The 14,252-nt window shown below is 41.7% G+C and overlaps 1 protein-coding gene across 18 annotated transcripts in view; it reads left to right on the top strand.

Annotated features, from left to right (window-relative positions):
• Positions 1 to 14,252, top strand: part of Aak1 (AP2 associated kinase 1) — a 161,111-nt gene that overhangs the window by 123,449 nt on the left and 23,410 nt on the right. The gene's annotated exons all lie outside the window — the stretch shown is intronic.

The raw sequence follows: 14,252 nt of genomic DNA, 5'->3' as shown, positions 1-14,252 counted from the left end.
TAGGAACAAGGTTTTCATTGAGGCCAAGCTGGCCTCTACCTTGCTGTGTAACCAAGGATGACCTTTAACTATTGATCTTCCTTCTTTTACCTCCCAGGTACCCAGATTACAGGCATACACCACCACATCTGGTTTGTGTTTGATAATTTGGAGAGGCCTATGTATTGGAAAGAACATTAGTCTAATATGATTTTAATATAATAATAGAAGCCATAAGCATGTGATAAAAAGAGTGGTACATAATGGCTAGGTGTGATAATAGAACTGTGGTGACCCATTTGGTTCCTCTTTGCTGTCAGTACTTTATTACTTTATAATACAGTAATATATAATGAAAGTTGCTATGGAATATAAGTCAGGAGACCTAAGGTTCCCTACCAGGTTCTGTCATTAACTGAACCCTTTGGACCAGACTCCTCATCAGTGAAGGAAGTGACTACTGGAGTTCCATTATCTTTTCTGTGTACCCTATTACTGATTCTTAGGAAGCAGCTAGAAAGTGAAGCTGGTTAGTTTCCATGACTTCTGAAATGATGAGTGGATGCACTCATCTGGACTTGGTGGATGCTAAAGGCTGCTTCTTGTTCCCTTCCCCATATCTTTTTCAGGGGGCAGAGTTGTGGGTGGTGTGAGGTCTCCTTTTGTGGAAAAGCAGGTAAATCTGACTCTTTAGAAGCATCTGGCAGTAGTTTTGCATCATTCCCCTCACTTGCCCCCAGTTCTTAGGCTTTCTGAGTCTTGACCTTGCACTGACAGAATCAGCTTAGTTTTTCTTTTCTCCCAGAAGTCAAAGATCTTTTGATTAGCTCTTCAAGATTGAGAGGGAGGGGCTGAAGAGATGGCTCTGTAGCTAAGCCCACTTGCTTTTCTTCCAGAGGATCCACATCACCCTTGTCTGCGATCTTAAAACTGCCTGTGACTTCAACTCCAGGGAATCCAACCCTCCTTTGGTCTCCTTGGGCACTCCCACTAATTTGCATGTACCCACACAGACAGATACTACATATATATGGATAAAAAGAACAATTAGAATTGGAAGGGATTGGGCTGTTCAGCGCATATCTTTTCCTTACTGGACAAACCACAGCTAGGGTGCAGAGACAATTTTTGTTCTTTAGTGCTCAGTTGACCTCTCCGGTTCCCTGCCTCGGGTAGGCATGACCATGGCAAGTTGGGTAGTATGAGTAATAGCAGAGTAATAGCACTACTTTCCTGGCCTAAATACAGCTCAAATGTATCAGAAATCACTGGAGAATGATTCTGTGGAAGTTGATTAATGAATGGGGTCAATTAGATCTCTTTTCTTCTCTTTCAGTGTGCCTGGCAATGTCCAGATGAATTCATTTTGAGCAGATTTGCAAAGGTGTGGACTTTTCTTCTTTGCTGTGGTTGGCATAGCATGAAAGAAGGGCAAAGGTTATAGAGACATTCTTTCCCTGGTATACACTGGGTTTTTGCATTGCAGTTGCTTTGAAAAACCCAGGGCCTACAGAAGCTAGTTTTTTTGCTCAGGGCAGAGAATGAAGGTACTGGATGGTGGCTACCCTCCACAGCTGCCACAGGAGCCCTTTGGATTGGGATTGCAGAGCCAGGGACATAATGGTAGCTTGGAAATTTCCTGAAGGTTTTGAAGATGCGTATCGCCTCATTCTCTATACTTCTTTTCATCCTAGAAGAGTCCTGGAAAGTTTTAGTGGCATATACTCTAATACCAAGGGTCTTAGTTAGAGTTTCTATTGCTATGAAGAGACACCATGACCACAGCAACTCTTATGAAGGAGACCATTCAATTGGGGCTTGTTTACAGTTCAGAGGTTTAGTCCATTATCATCATGGTGGGAAGCCTGGCAACACACAGGCAGACATGGTGTTGGAGAGGTAGCTGAGAGTTCTACACCTTGATTGTCAGGCAGCAGGAAAAGAGAGCTGCACTGGGCCTGACTTGAGCATTTGAAACCTCAAAGCCCACCCTCAGTGACATATTTCCTCCAACAATGCTACACCTACTCCAACAGGGCCACACTTCTAGTAATGCCACTCTTTATGGGGCCTATGGGGGCCATTTTCATTCAAACCACCACACCAAGTAAGCTATGATCTCTCTTGGATTGTAGTGGAAAGTTCTATTCATATGAGACATTTTAATAGATAATTTCCAGGGTTTTGTTTTTTGATCTGTTTGGCCAGTTTCATCTGCTAAAAATGTAAAATGAATTCCTCCATCATTGAATATAAAATCCAGACTTCTGGGATCAAGGCCCTAACTGATGTGGCCTTCAGCTTTCCCCGTAACATCACTCACAGCTCATGCTCACCTTTAAGTTGTACCTTTCTTTCAACACGTTAAACTCATTTCCACCTTGGGGCCTTAGCACTTACCAATATCCTCTTAACAGCTGGGAAGCATCCCCTTCACCTCTGTTCCTGTGTCTAAGCTTCTATACCATCTTGTCAGAAAGGCCCTCTGTGGTCTCACAGGCACTCTCAGTCCTACCTCATGGCTGTTACCCTCATGACACTTGTTAGAATGTCTGGTTTACTTTGTTCACGGTCTGTTTGCTTCAGCACTTAATTGTCACTGGCAGGGCCACTGTCTTGCATAGTGGCACTCTTAACTATTTGGCAGGTCAGATGGATAGATAACATTAACTTGAGGCTCTTAGCCTCCATTCCTGTTCCCACCTCCTAGACAGTAGATTGATGTTCACAGCCTGCCCCCACCTGTGCCTGTGAGAACTCTGACCATTCACCCATGCTGAAAGAGAATTAAGAAGGCACAGCTCATGGTACCAGCAAGTTCCCATACCCTGGTGAAAGAAATGGTGAGGCTCAGCAGACCCCCAGCTCCATCCATCCTTCTTGCCCTCCAGTAGCACATCTAGTTACCTCACTCTTCATCGAGGCCCTCTTTTAGCAATTGAAGTGTGCAGTGCGCTCATGTTCAGTGTCTGTCATCTGAACCAACTGCAGGTGCTCACTGTTGGCTACTCCTCCAGCCCACTTTAGACACCAGGCCTGCTGGGGGCTTGGGGGATGTTTGCTTATCTTTCACAGTTATCAGTCCCCGTGGTAAGAATCTAGGAATCTGGGCTGGAGAGATGGCTCAGTGGTTAAGACCACTGTCTGCTCTTCCAGAGGTCCTGAGTTCAGTTCCCAGCAACCACATGGTGGCTCACAACCATCCATAATTCAATCTGGTGACCTCTTCTGGCCTGTAAGCATACACATAGACAGAATACTGTATACATAATAAAAAAATATTTAAAAAAAAAAAGAATCTAGCAATCTTAGTGGATAGAGGCTATGCCTTTTGAGTGACTTTCCTTCGAAAAGGTTTCAACATGTAATCTATAATCCTTCTTGATCTTATAGATCTCCTGAGTGGTGGGTTGTGGTGACGTCAAGTCAAGTCTTTCCCTGTGAGGCAGCAAGTGAGACCTTCCTCTTCCTTGTCAAATCCCCCAAGTCATAGGCATTGCTTTTGTCCTTGGGTTTTGTAACTTGGGATCAGTAAAGCCTTTGACTAAAGATGTCAGTTATGGAGTTATAAGAGTGGATTTGAACTTAAAAGCCTGGGTTATTACCATGCCCAAGTAGTACTAGATGACTGTGATCTGATCACTTGAATTCAGTCTCTATATCCTAGAAGCTTAAAATAGTAACATTTCCTTTGGAAATAGGAAAGAGGGTCTATTGAAACTGTATTTGGAATTGCTGTGTAACTTCAGCTTACTGTAAAGATGAGAAATGCTATTCTGACCTCAATTCTAGGTCTGGATTCCCAATGGGGCAAGCTTAGTTATGAAGTCATATTTTTCTCTTGCTTACTTTTGTAACCTTTAACGTTCACTCAACTGAGAGCCACTGAAATAGACTTCCTGGTTATGAATTGTCAGGCTGTGGGTGAAAGGGCATTAGAGAATTGTGGTTTGCTTGTAGGATTTCTTTTATTTTCCAAAGTACCCATCTTAGTTAGGGTTTTTATTGCTGTGAAGAGACAGAATGACCACGGCAACTCTTATAAAGGGAACATTTAATTGAGGTGGCTCACTTACAGTTCAGAGGTTCAGTCCATTATCATCATGGTGGGAAGCAAGGCAGTGTGCAGGCAGACATGGTGCTGGAGAAGGAGCTGAGAGTTCTTATATCTTGACTCACAGGCAACAGGAAGTGGTCTGAGACACTGGGCATAGCTTGAGCATATATGAGACCTCAAAGCCCGCCTCCACAGTGACATACTTTATCCAACAAGGCCATATGTACTTCAACAAAGTCACACCTCTTAATAGTGTCACTTCCTTTGGGCACTTTTTTTTTTTTTTTCAAACCATCACAGTACCATAAAACACATTTTAAAGAGTCACGGTCATCTGTGAGTTTACCCAGCTGTCACATGGCTTGTGACCTGACAGTGCCTCACTGATGCTCAGGTACCACTGCCCATCTATTAGGGAAGATCTGAGTATGGATGGTTCAGAGTCTAAATACCATGAAATAGAATATTTTTTCCTGAAAATAGGTGAACAGATTTTTAATTAGTTGTTTTTTCACCACTTTACTTTTAAATTTAGGTAAAAATTTCCAGTGTTTTAGTGTATAGTTCAGTAGCATTAAGCACATTTAAATTTTTTGGCTGTTCCCTCACATTCTTTTTCTACTTGAATGACTGAGAACCTGTGTCCCCTGAGCAGTGATTTATTCCCCCTGTTGCAGCATATTACTCTACTTTCCATCTATGGGTTTGACAGTCTAGGAACCCCATAAAAGGAGAATCCTACAGTATTTGAACTTTTGTGGCTTACTTTGACTTTTCACAATCACAGTTTAGCTGTGTTGTGTATATGAGAATTTCCTTTTTTTGTTTTTTCTTTCTTTGTTTATTCAAGACAGGATTTCTCTGTGTAGCCCTGGCTGTCCTGGAACTCGCTCTGTAGACCAGGCTGGCCTCAAATTCACAATTTCCTTCACTTTTAAAGTTAGTGTTCCACTGTGTGGAAGACCAAATGCTGCTTGTCCAGTTTTCCTTTGATGGACACTTGGGCTGCTTCCCTCTGTGAATGATGCTGCTGTGAACATCAGCAGGTATCTCTTTGTGACCGTGCTTTCTTCTTTTTGCCGGGTCACATGGTAAGTCTGCTTTTAAGTTTGAGAAACTGTCACACTGTCTTTCAGGGAGACTGTGCCATTCCTCTTACATACTTTCCTGCAGTGCTCGAAGCTTTGGGAAAACAATTTTGACAATTTCTCTTCAACTCTGAGCTCTTGATCCCAGAGCTCTACCAGACCAGAGCAGTACATGTTAGCTGCCCCACAAGTGGTACTTCATAGAGTTGGAGGACTTTTGAAAGTCCTTCTTAGTTGTATGGCCCTCCACCATCTTCTTGAAAAAGACAGGCAAGTGGAGCTGGGTGTCAGAATGGGCAGTCTTCTCCCCTTTTGGCCTTATATCTTCTTCATTTCCAACTCCTGCCTTGTGATATTGACAAGCTCAAGGCCATTCATTCTAAGTGCCTTATTCTAGAGACAGTCTTCCTACAGTTGTAGTTCTCTAAGTGGAATTCGAATGGAAGTGACGCTTGCTCTGATTCTGACTCGATGATGCTGCAGGCAATTTACTGTCTGTTCTCTCAGGAACTATTTAGAGGGACTAGATTTTATTTTCTAGTTTTATTTTTGTTTTTATTTATTTATTTTTTTTTTGAGGCAGATTTCTGTAACCCAAGCTGGCCTTGAATTTTTGAGCCTCCTTCCTCTACTTCCCAAGGGCCGAGCCTACAGGCATGCATCACCATGCCTGGCTCTATTTTTAGTATGAATTGGTGGATAGTAGTCACATTTATTGACTGGGTTCAACATGACATTTCAGTTCATTTATACAGTGTGTAGTGATTGCATCAGGGTAGTTGGTGTTTCATTTCATAGAGTGACTAAAATCTAAAAACAGCATTTCTTATTATAAGTCTTACTTGTTTGCTCCATGTCCAACAAGTCACACATTTCAAAAGCCACAAAGCTGTATTAATTACTTTGTTGTTGCTGTGATAAAACATCATGATCAAGGCAACGTATAGAAGAAAGAGCGTATTTTGTGCTTACAGTTCCAGAGGGTCAGAGTCCATCACTGTTAAGGCAGGGAAGCATGGCAGCAAGCAGGCATGGCAACTAGAACTAGACACTGAGAGCTGGGGACTCACATCTCAAACCACAGACGGGAAACAGAGCAAATGGTAAGAGTCTTTTGACACCTCCAAGACCATCCCCAGTGACATATTTCCTCCAACAAGACCGCCTGTCCTAAGCATGCCCAAACAGCCACCAACTGGGGACCAAGGATGCAAATGTTGGAGATGTGGGGACAGTTCAGTCACACCGCTCACTGTAGCTGCCATATCATTTTTTTAACTGAGATTCATAATAACCTGTCTTTTGAGCATGTTTGGTAGATTGGTATGTTCCGATCTTCAGGTTTATATTGAAACAGTCAGAATCTTCATTTGACACAGTCTCACATGTAGTCCTGCCTGGCCTGGAGCTCTTCAAAACCACACTGGCCTTACTTACACTGACAGTTCCCTGCCTCTGCCTCTCAAGTGCTCTCTTCCAAGTGCTAGGGTCATGGGTATGACTACCACACCAGCTGTCCTAGTTAGGGTTTCTATTTCTGTGAAGAGACATAATGACCATAGCAACTCTTACAAAAGGAAAACATTAAATTGAAGCTAGTTTACAGTTTCAGAGGTTTAGTCCATTATCATCATGATGGGAAGCATGATAGCATACAGATATGATGCTGGAGAAGAAGCTGATAGTTCTACATCTTGATCTGCAGGCAGCCAGAGTCTGTACTACATTGAACATAGCTTGAGCATAGGAGACCTCAAAGCATATCTCCACAGTGACACACTTCCTCCAACAAGGCCACATCCACTCTAACAAAGCCACACCTCCTAATAGTGTCACTTCCTATGGGGGCCATTTTCTTTCAAACCACTACACCAGCTTCCTCTGCCTCCCTAGTGCTGGGATTAAAGGCATGCAGCACCGCCACCTGGCTTCTTTTGATTTTTTTTTTTTTAAAGGAAAAGATCACAAATCATAAAATATCCCAGTCTCATGTTAGGAAGCTGTTTTGATTATGTAACTTAGACTGGTTTGTGAAGGATTTATTACCTCCTTGTGTTGTGAGGGTACCTGGTGCCTGAGTGAGGACCCTCCCTCATAGTGAGAGTCCTGGGGAATGCAGCAGCCCTTTTGTGCATATCACCCACCTAGTGCAGAAGGTGGTGTGTGCTCTCATGTCTGCTTTTATGCATGGTGTTGTTCTGCCCCTTCTGACTGTCTCATTGCTAACATCTGAGTACTCCCACACAGCAATGACCATGCAAATTATCTGTGTTTATAGCCTGCATTTTCAGGTTTGGTCAGAAAACAAGACTCCTAAAAATTAGCAGTTTGTCCCATCCTACCCTTTTATATTTCATCAGAAAACCTGAATATACAACACCCCCACCCATCCCCCCCACCCCGGGCAGGGTTTCTCTGTATAGCCCTGGCTGTTCTGGAACTCACTCTGTAGACCAGACTGGCTTCAAACTCAGAGATCCACCTGCCTCTGACTCCTGAGTGCTGGGATTAAAGGCGTGTGCCACCACTGCCCAGTCACACACATATTTTTTTACCTTAAAATATACTTTTCTAAATTCTAGTCAGAAACTTGGAGTGTGGAGTTTGGGTAGGAGTGGAGGCACATGGGCCATGGTGCATTCTGTGGAGGTCGGTGGTCGGCTGAAAAGAGTCGATTCTCTCCTTCTGCCATGTGGCTTGTCGTCAGATTTGAAGGTGTTATGCCCAGATCACGGGGACCCCAAAAGACCATCACAGAGACCCAATCCCATATGTAAAAGCAAAGAGCCTTTATTCAAGCATGAGGGATGATTTTTTTTTTTTTTTTTATCATGACAGAGGTTGGGGTGAGGGTATTTCCAGGGTTCAGGACCCTGATTGGCTGACATTTGTCTATGGGTATCTGTAAAAGGGGAATAGGTATGTGCTAGACTCTGGGACATCTGGAGATCTTATCTAATCTTAACAGTTGGAATGTTTGGGATGTCAGGTACTTCTCCTTAGATGCTAGCCCATCCTTGTGTGGAGTCAGCTTATGGACTTTCCTGGATCCGAGTATTGCCTATCAATAAATCCGTCACAGAAGCTGTGTCTGGACCCCTAAGCTGTGTGGTCAAGCTGTATCTCTCCCCCCCCACACCCACCCCCCGCAAAGGCAGATGCCCTTACCTGCTGAGCCATCTGACCAGCCCAAATTAAATGGAAGATTTTTGTTTTTGTTTTGTTTTTTTAAATGGAAGGGTTCTTTAGGAATAGGGTGGGGGAATAAGCCCCAAACTACTGTTCCAACCAAAGGAATGCTATTTTTTTATGTAAATCATCTATTTTAACTAGTATTGTGAAAGATATTTAGTATTGTTTCCTAAAATAAAATGCCTTGTATAGTATAACACTAGTGATGGTACTGTAGTTGGAAGGTTTTTCCAGTCCTACCCAGGCCCCACGGTGCTAAGTTCCTCCGGTCCCACCAAGCCCCAGCTGTCTGGTGGCAGCTTATAAAATAATTACTCAGAGTCTTATATTAATTACCAATTGCATGCCATATGGCAGGCTTCTCGCTAGCTAGCTCTTGTAACTTAACCCATTTTTATTAATCTGTAAGTTGCCACGTTGCCATGGCATTACCTGTGTTCTGTTACTTGCTGCTCCCTGGACAATGGGATGGTATCTCCTCTGCCTCTCCTTTCTCTTCCTGCCTATCTGCTTGGATTTCCACCTTTCTCTAAGCTGCCTGCCATAGGCAATGCAGCTTCATTTATCAACCAATCAGAGCAACACATATTCACAGCATACAGAAAGATACCCACAGCATGGTACCTTCGCTCTTTGTTAGTTTTCCGTTTTTTCCCATCCCCTGCTTTCAAGCTCCTGTTTTATTCTTTAATCAGGTATAAGTGAGAAATGTAATACATTGTCATGTAATTCAGAGACATTTGTGCTTTGCATTCTCTAGAGATGATAGATTCACTTCCCACTTGTTGACAGGGCTTTTTGTGTGCCATGTAGTCATCATCTTGCTGTGACTCTGGAGTGGATTCTTCTGCTTGAGTTGAGCAGGGTTAGTGCTTCAGTCATAGTCTCTGAAGCTAGTTCCTGTCTTTAGTGAATGTGTTATTTGTTTATTGCTTCCTTCAATTTCCAAAGGCCTAGAAGACTGTGAATCCAGTCAAATGTTTTATGTGTATACTTGAACTTTAAGCTGTTACCTTTTTCTCAAACATTTTAATTTTAGTTTATCTCAGTAAGTCATAATTTATGTAGCCTTACTCCTTCTGCAACAGAAGTACAGGCCCTAAATTCCCTTCTTCCTGTGACCATTTCTTTGTTTTGGGTTACTGTCTTACCTTTACTAAGTTGAGGATAAATAGAGGGCTATTGATGTCTCAGGGCTAAGGAGTGGCTTTGGAAGTTGTCTTGATGTGTGCATATTGTCACCTTTAAGTAACCCAGGGTGACAAATGTAGATGCCGACATCTTTTGATTTCTTTGCCCAAATGTCAGCAGTAATTCATCTTCAGGCTTAAGAGAATCTCCTAAGATGAAGCTGTAACCAGAATCCTAGGCCAGAAGTTGGGGGTGGGAGTGGGCAGTGGATGACATCCCCAAGAAATTAGATCCTGACACTCAATTTGAATCACTGAGTCCTTGTTGGGAAGGTAGAGGTTGGGTTTTCCAGCCCAGCGTCAGGATATTGACATGAGCCTTAGATCCAGAAAGAGGAAACACTGGAGTAGGATGAGAATGTGCCCAGCCAGAAGACTTGGCCAAACTGTAGTCTGGCTGCTCACTATCTCTAGTACTTGGGTAGTCATTCCTGCTTGGGTGAAGAGAGGTACAGCCTCAGTTTACATTGTGAAGTAATTGCTACCATTTAGGAGTGATCTCATTGTGAGGTGATCTCTGTTTCTGGAATCTATGGGAACTGCAGGTTCAGGACAATGAATAGAGAGACTTCTAGGAGCCTTTTCTGGAATTTTAACAGGACTTTGTAAAAGCTGACAGTAAAATACCTAACCTATTGTTATATCTGTGCCTCAGCCCTGAAATAGGATGAAGTAGATTAGGTAAATTTAGGGCTAATCAACCTTGTCTCACTAATTTTAGATAGTCACTCATTCAATGATTAGTATGCATATGTTCCGAGCTAATAAGACTGACCCAAAATAAAATGGGCACAAACAAAAGCAAGATACTGGGCTTTTACCTTACTCTTAATGTTCGAGTGAGGAGTTTCCAAGTACTTGTTCCATAACCCATAGGTAAGTCAGGCAGCAGGACAGTGGTGAAGGTTCTTACCTGAGGCCTAATTGGTTTTCTTGTTGAAACATAAGCTGTTTCTAAGTGCAAATTTAAATTAAAATTTGAAAACTAAGTCCAGTAAGGACAAAGAATATATACTTTTGCAAGTGTAAACAAAGGAATAATAGAAAAAAACCAAATGTCTGTCAACTGGGACCTGGGTCAAAACTGGCATATCTACACTCAGTGCAAATGGTAGCCACTGTCTAGACTGCAACGTGGAAGGTTGTCAGTATTATGTTAAGAAAAGGAACTCCGCCGGGCGGTGGTGATGCATGCCTTTAATCCCAGCACTCGGGAGGCAGAGGCAGGTGGATCTCTGTGAGTTCGAGGCCAGTCTGGTCTACAAAGTTCCAGGAAAGGTGCAAAGCTCAACAGAGAAACCCTGTCTAGAAAAACCAAAAAAAGAAAGAAAGAAAGAAAGAAAGAAAGAAAGAAAGAAAGAAAGGAAGGAAGGAAGGAAGGAAGGAAGGAAGGAAGGAAGGGAGGGAGGGAGAGAGAGAGAGAGAGAGAGAGAGAGAGAGAGAGAGAGAAGGAAGGAAGGAAGGAAGGAAGGAAGGAAAGAAAGAAAGAAAGAAAGAAAGAAAGAAAGAAAGAAAGAAAGAAAGAAAGAAAGAAAGAAAGAAGGAAAGAAAGAAAAAGAAAGAAAAGAAAAGGAACTCCCAACTCAAGTGAGGCTGCATGGTTCTATTTTCAGATCAGAAAATCTGAGCCAGGTGTGGTTGCAAATACCTCTAATCACTGCAGTTGGGAAACAGAGGCAGGCAGATCTCTGTGAGTTTGAGGCTAGCCTTGTCTACATAGCAAGTTCTGGGACAGTCAGGACTGCATAGAGACCTGCTGCTGTGAGGGCCAGTCTTCAGCAGCTCAGGAGTTGAGGAGAGCCACAGAGTCAGTGAACTAATCACTCACTTTGATTTTTCTATCTAAGGGAGTAAAACTTAATTCACTGGGGTTGGTGAATGGGGCAAAACTTAACTCTCTGGGGCCAGTGAGAAAGGGAAACATGCACACACACATCCACACACACTTTCAGGATCTTTCTATCATCTCTCTTTTCTTAATTCTAGCCAGGTGTTTCCCTTCTGTGTGTCATTAATTTTTCCCTTACAGCTTGTGTACCCCAATAAAATCTTTCAAGCAATATAAAAATTACTGTGCAGTTACATTCTATTTTTCAAGTGAATGATTACAATGAATACAAGTAAAAAAACATCATTTTTCTATATCCCTTACATGATTAAACATTTTATGTATTATAGGTGAAAAACAAATTATTCCCAAGAACCCACATACAAGCATGTCTAAGCAGCTTGTTATATATTAACAAAGTATAAGCAAGAAGGAAGGTATTTTTCTCAACCAGTTCTTTTACTGGCAGGCTGCATTTTGCTGTTACAAAGAAAGGATCAATCACTTTATTATTTATCTCAAAAAGTAATCTTATTAAAAAAATCTTAAAATAATCACAAATCTAAACTTTTATATATGAAAACCATCAGTCAGATCTATTTTAAATCCTCAGAGTGCATACCCACTCATCAACAGTTTTTTATATCAGGAAGCTGAGGACAGAAATGGGTACAAGGAATTAATCATCACCTTTGATCACCAACCCATCCTAGCAAGAAAGGCACATCAGCTAATAATAACAGGGCTATCTTTGTTCTTGTTTCTTGACCTCAACAAGTCCCTAATTCAATTATGTGTCTTTCTAAACTTTAAATTGTTCCCCAAAGTTTTTTTTTTTTTACCTCAAAGCCGTTAACAAAAACATCTTAATCTAACCTTGTCATTATTTAAAGCTTTGTTTTTGCTATGATGCACATCAAAACTCATGAATACATCTCCCAGTATTAAGATTAAAAGAACTTGAGCTAGCCTACCCTCTGGGACATAATTGTTTTTCTTAATCATTAAACTAAGCCACAGTCTATACGACTCCTCAAGAGAAACCCGTAAGTCCTAGCTGTATGACACTTCCTTGTTGTTATTTTCTATTCTCTGCAGCCCCTGCTTCATCAGGAGCAGGGCAGCGTTATAGCCTATCTTCACCTATATTAATTTTCCCACTAAACTAACCTCTATCATAATCCCTTACTATATTTATTAGAAATCTTTAATCATCAAATTTCTGTTTAAACTAACATTATTATTGTATAAAATTATTACTTCAATTAAACAGTACAGCTTAAGAAGAAATTATCTTCATAAAAATCCACAGGTAAAAATGCCCAGTAGAACAGGATATTTCCATGAGATAATCACACCATATTAAAGGCAGTGGGGATCCCCCAACACCCATTCACACCCTGCCAGATACCAGAGAAAAATGGTAGTGGCAAACATGTAAAGGCACAACAGTAGCAAGAGACATTCTGGAGCCAAAGACCTTGAGGCCTTCCCTATCTAAGATTCACTCACCAGTGCCTTGCATTCTGGTGGGCTGATCTCCTGAAGTCAGTTGCCACCTTCTGCTCTTCTGGTATGGCCACTAGCAGAGACTCTTTCTTTAAAAAAACAAACAAAAAATGAACTAAACTATGTGGAGTTTTTCTGTCCTGTAGTCACTCTCAAATAAACACACCAGGGCTTATATTAATTATCAATGCTCATCCAGTAGCTCAGGCTTGTTACTAACTAGCTCTTACAACTTAAATTAACCCATTTCTATTCATATGTGTATTGCCATGTGACTCATGGATTTACCTGTCCTCCAGCATGTCTTGCTCCCTCTGTGTCTCTAGGCGACTCCACTGATTCTGCCCTTCTTCCTCCCAGCATTCTCAGTTTGGCTGTCCTGCCTATACTTCCTGCCACCAGCCAGTGAGTTCTTTATTAACTAGTGAGAGTAATATATATTCATAGTGTACAGAAGGATCATTATTACAGCACTAAACAACAACAGCAAAAAATAAAATTGAAAATCTGGAGGTTGGAATTTAGCTCACATGGTAGAGTGCTTGCCTAGCATGTTTGAGGTTCTAGGTTCAGTCTACCACCATGTAGTACCTATAATCCCCGCACTGAAGAGGTAGAGGTAGGTATTGCAGCCTGGAGTGCCAGCCTCTAAGCAGCACAGAGCTAGGAGGGAAATAGTGTCGGCATAGCTAAGATTTTTCTATCTGGGGTGGGCGGTGGGGAAAAAAGACACTCACACATTCTCCTGATGGGTTATTCTCCTCTCATGTTGTTCTTCCTTGTTTTCTCTCCCTCCACTGCTTATATACCCCAACAAAATCTTTCAGGCAATACACGAGTCATAAAGGGGTTATATTTCATTTCTCAAGTGAATGATTATAGGTGAAGACATGTTTTTTTTTTTTAATCTCCCTAACAAGATTAAAAACAGAGTTATCCCGACAGCTCACATGCAGTACATCTAAGCAGCTTGTCACAGAATAACAGATCATGAGTAAGCAAGAAGCACATTTTCTCAATCAACCCTTTTGTTGGCAGGCGGCAAAGAAAGAATCAATTACTTTATTATCTATCTTGAGAAGTATCTTATAAGGAATTTTAAAGGAATCACAAACCTAAACTTCTGAAGAGTCCAAGAAAATGAGAAAATTATGTATTTGTAACCTATACTTCTGAGTGTATTGGCCGCTTAGACCTTTTGCCCTGTATTCTCCCAGGCAGGGTAAAGGCAAGTCAAACTAACTCACAACTATGTAAACATTTTGAACTAACACCCTATAATCAGAAGTTGTAAATCTTGGATTCTCTTTGGATCTCAGAGGTATCTGGAGAGTGCTTAGTCTCAAGAGATGGGGATACCTGGAATGTCGTGAATCCTTTAATTCAGGCTCAAGTCAATGTTCCTGATG

This window comes from Peromyscus leucopus, chromosome 3, assembly GCF_004664715.2.
Source record: "Peromyscus leucopus breed LL Stock chromosome 3, UCI_PerLeu_2.1, whole genome shotgun sequence".
Taxonomy (NCBI): Eukaryota; Metazoa; Chordata; class Mammalia; order Rodentia; family Cricetidae; genus Peromyscus; species Peromyscus leucopus.
Note: the sequence above shows the minus strand (reverse complement) of the source record. Positions and strands in the feature narration are given on the sequence as shown.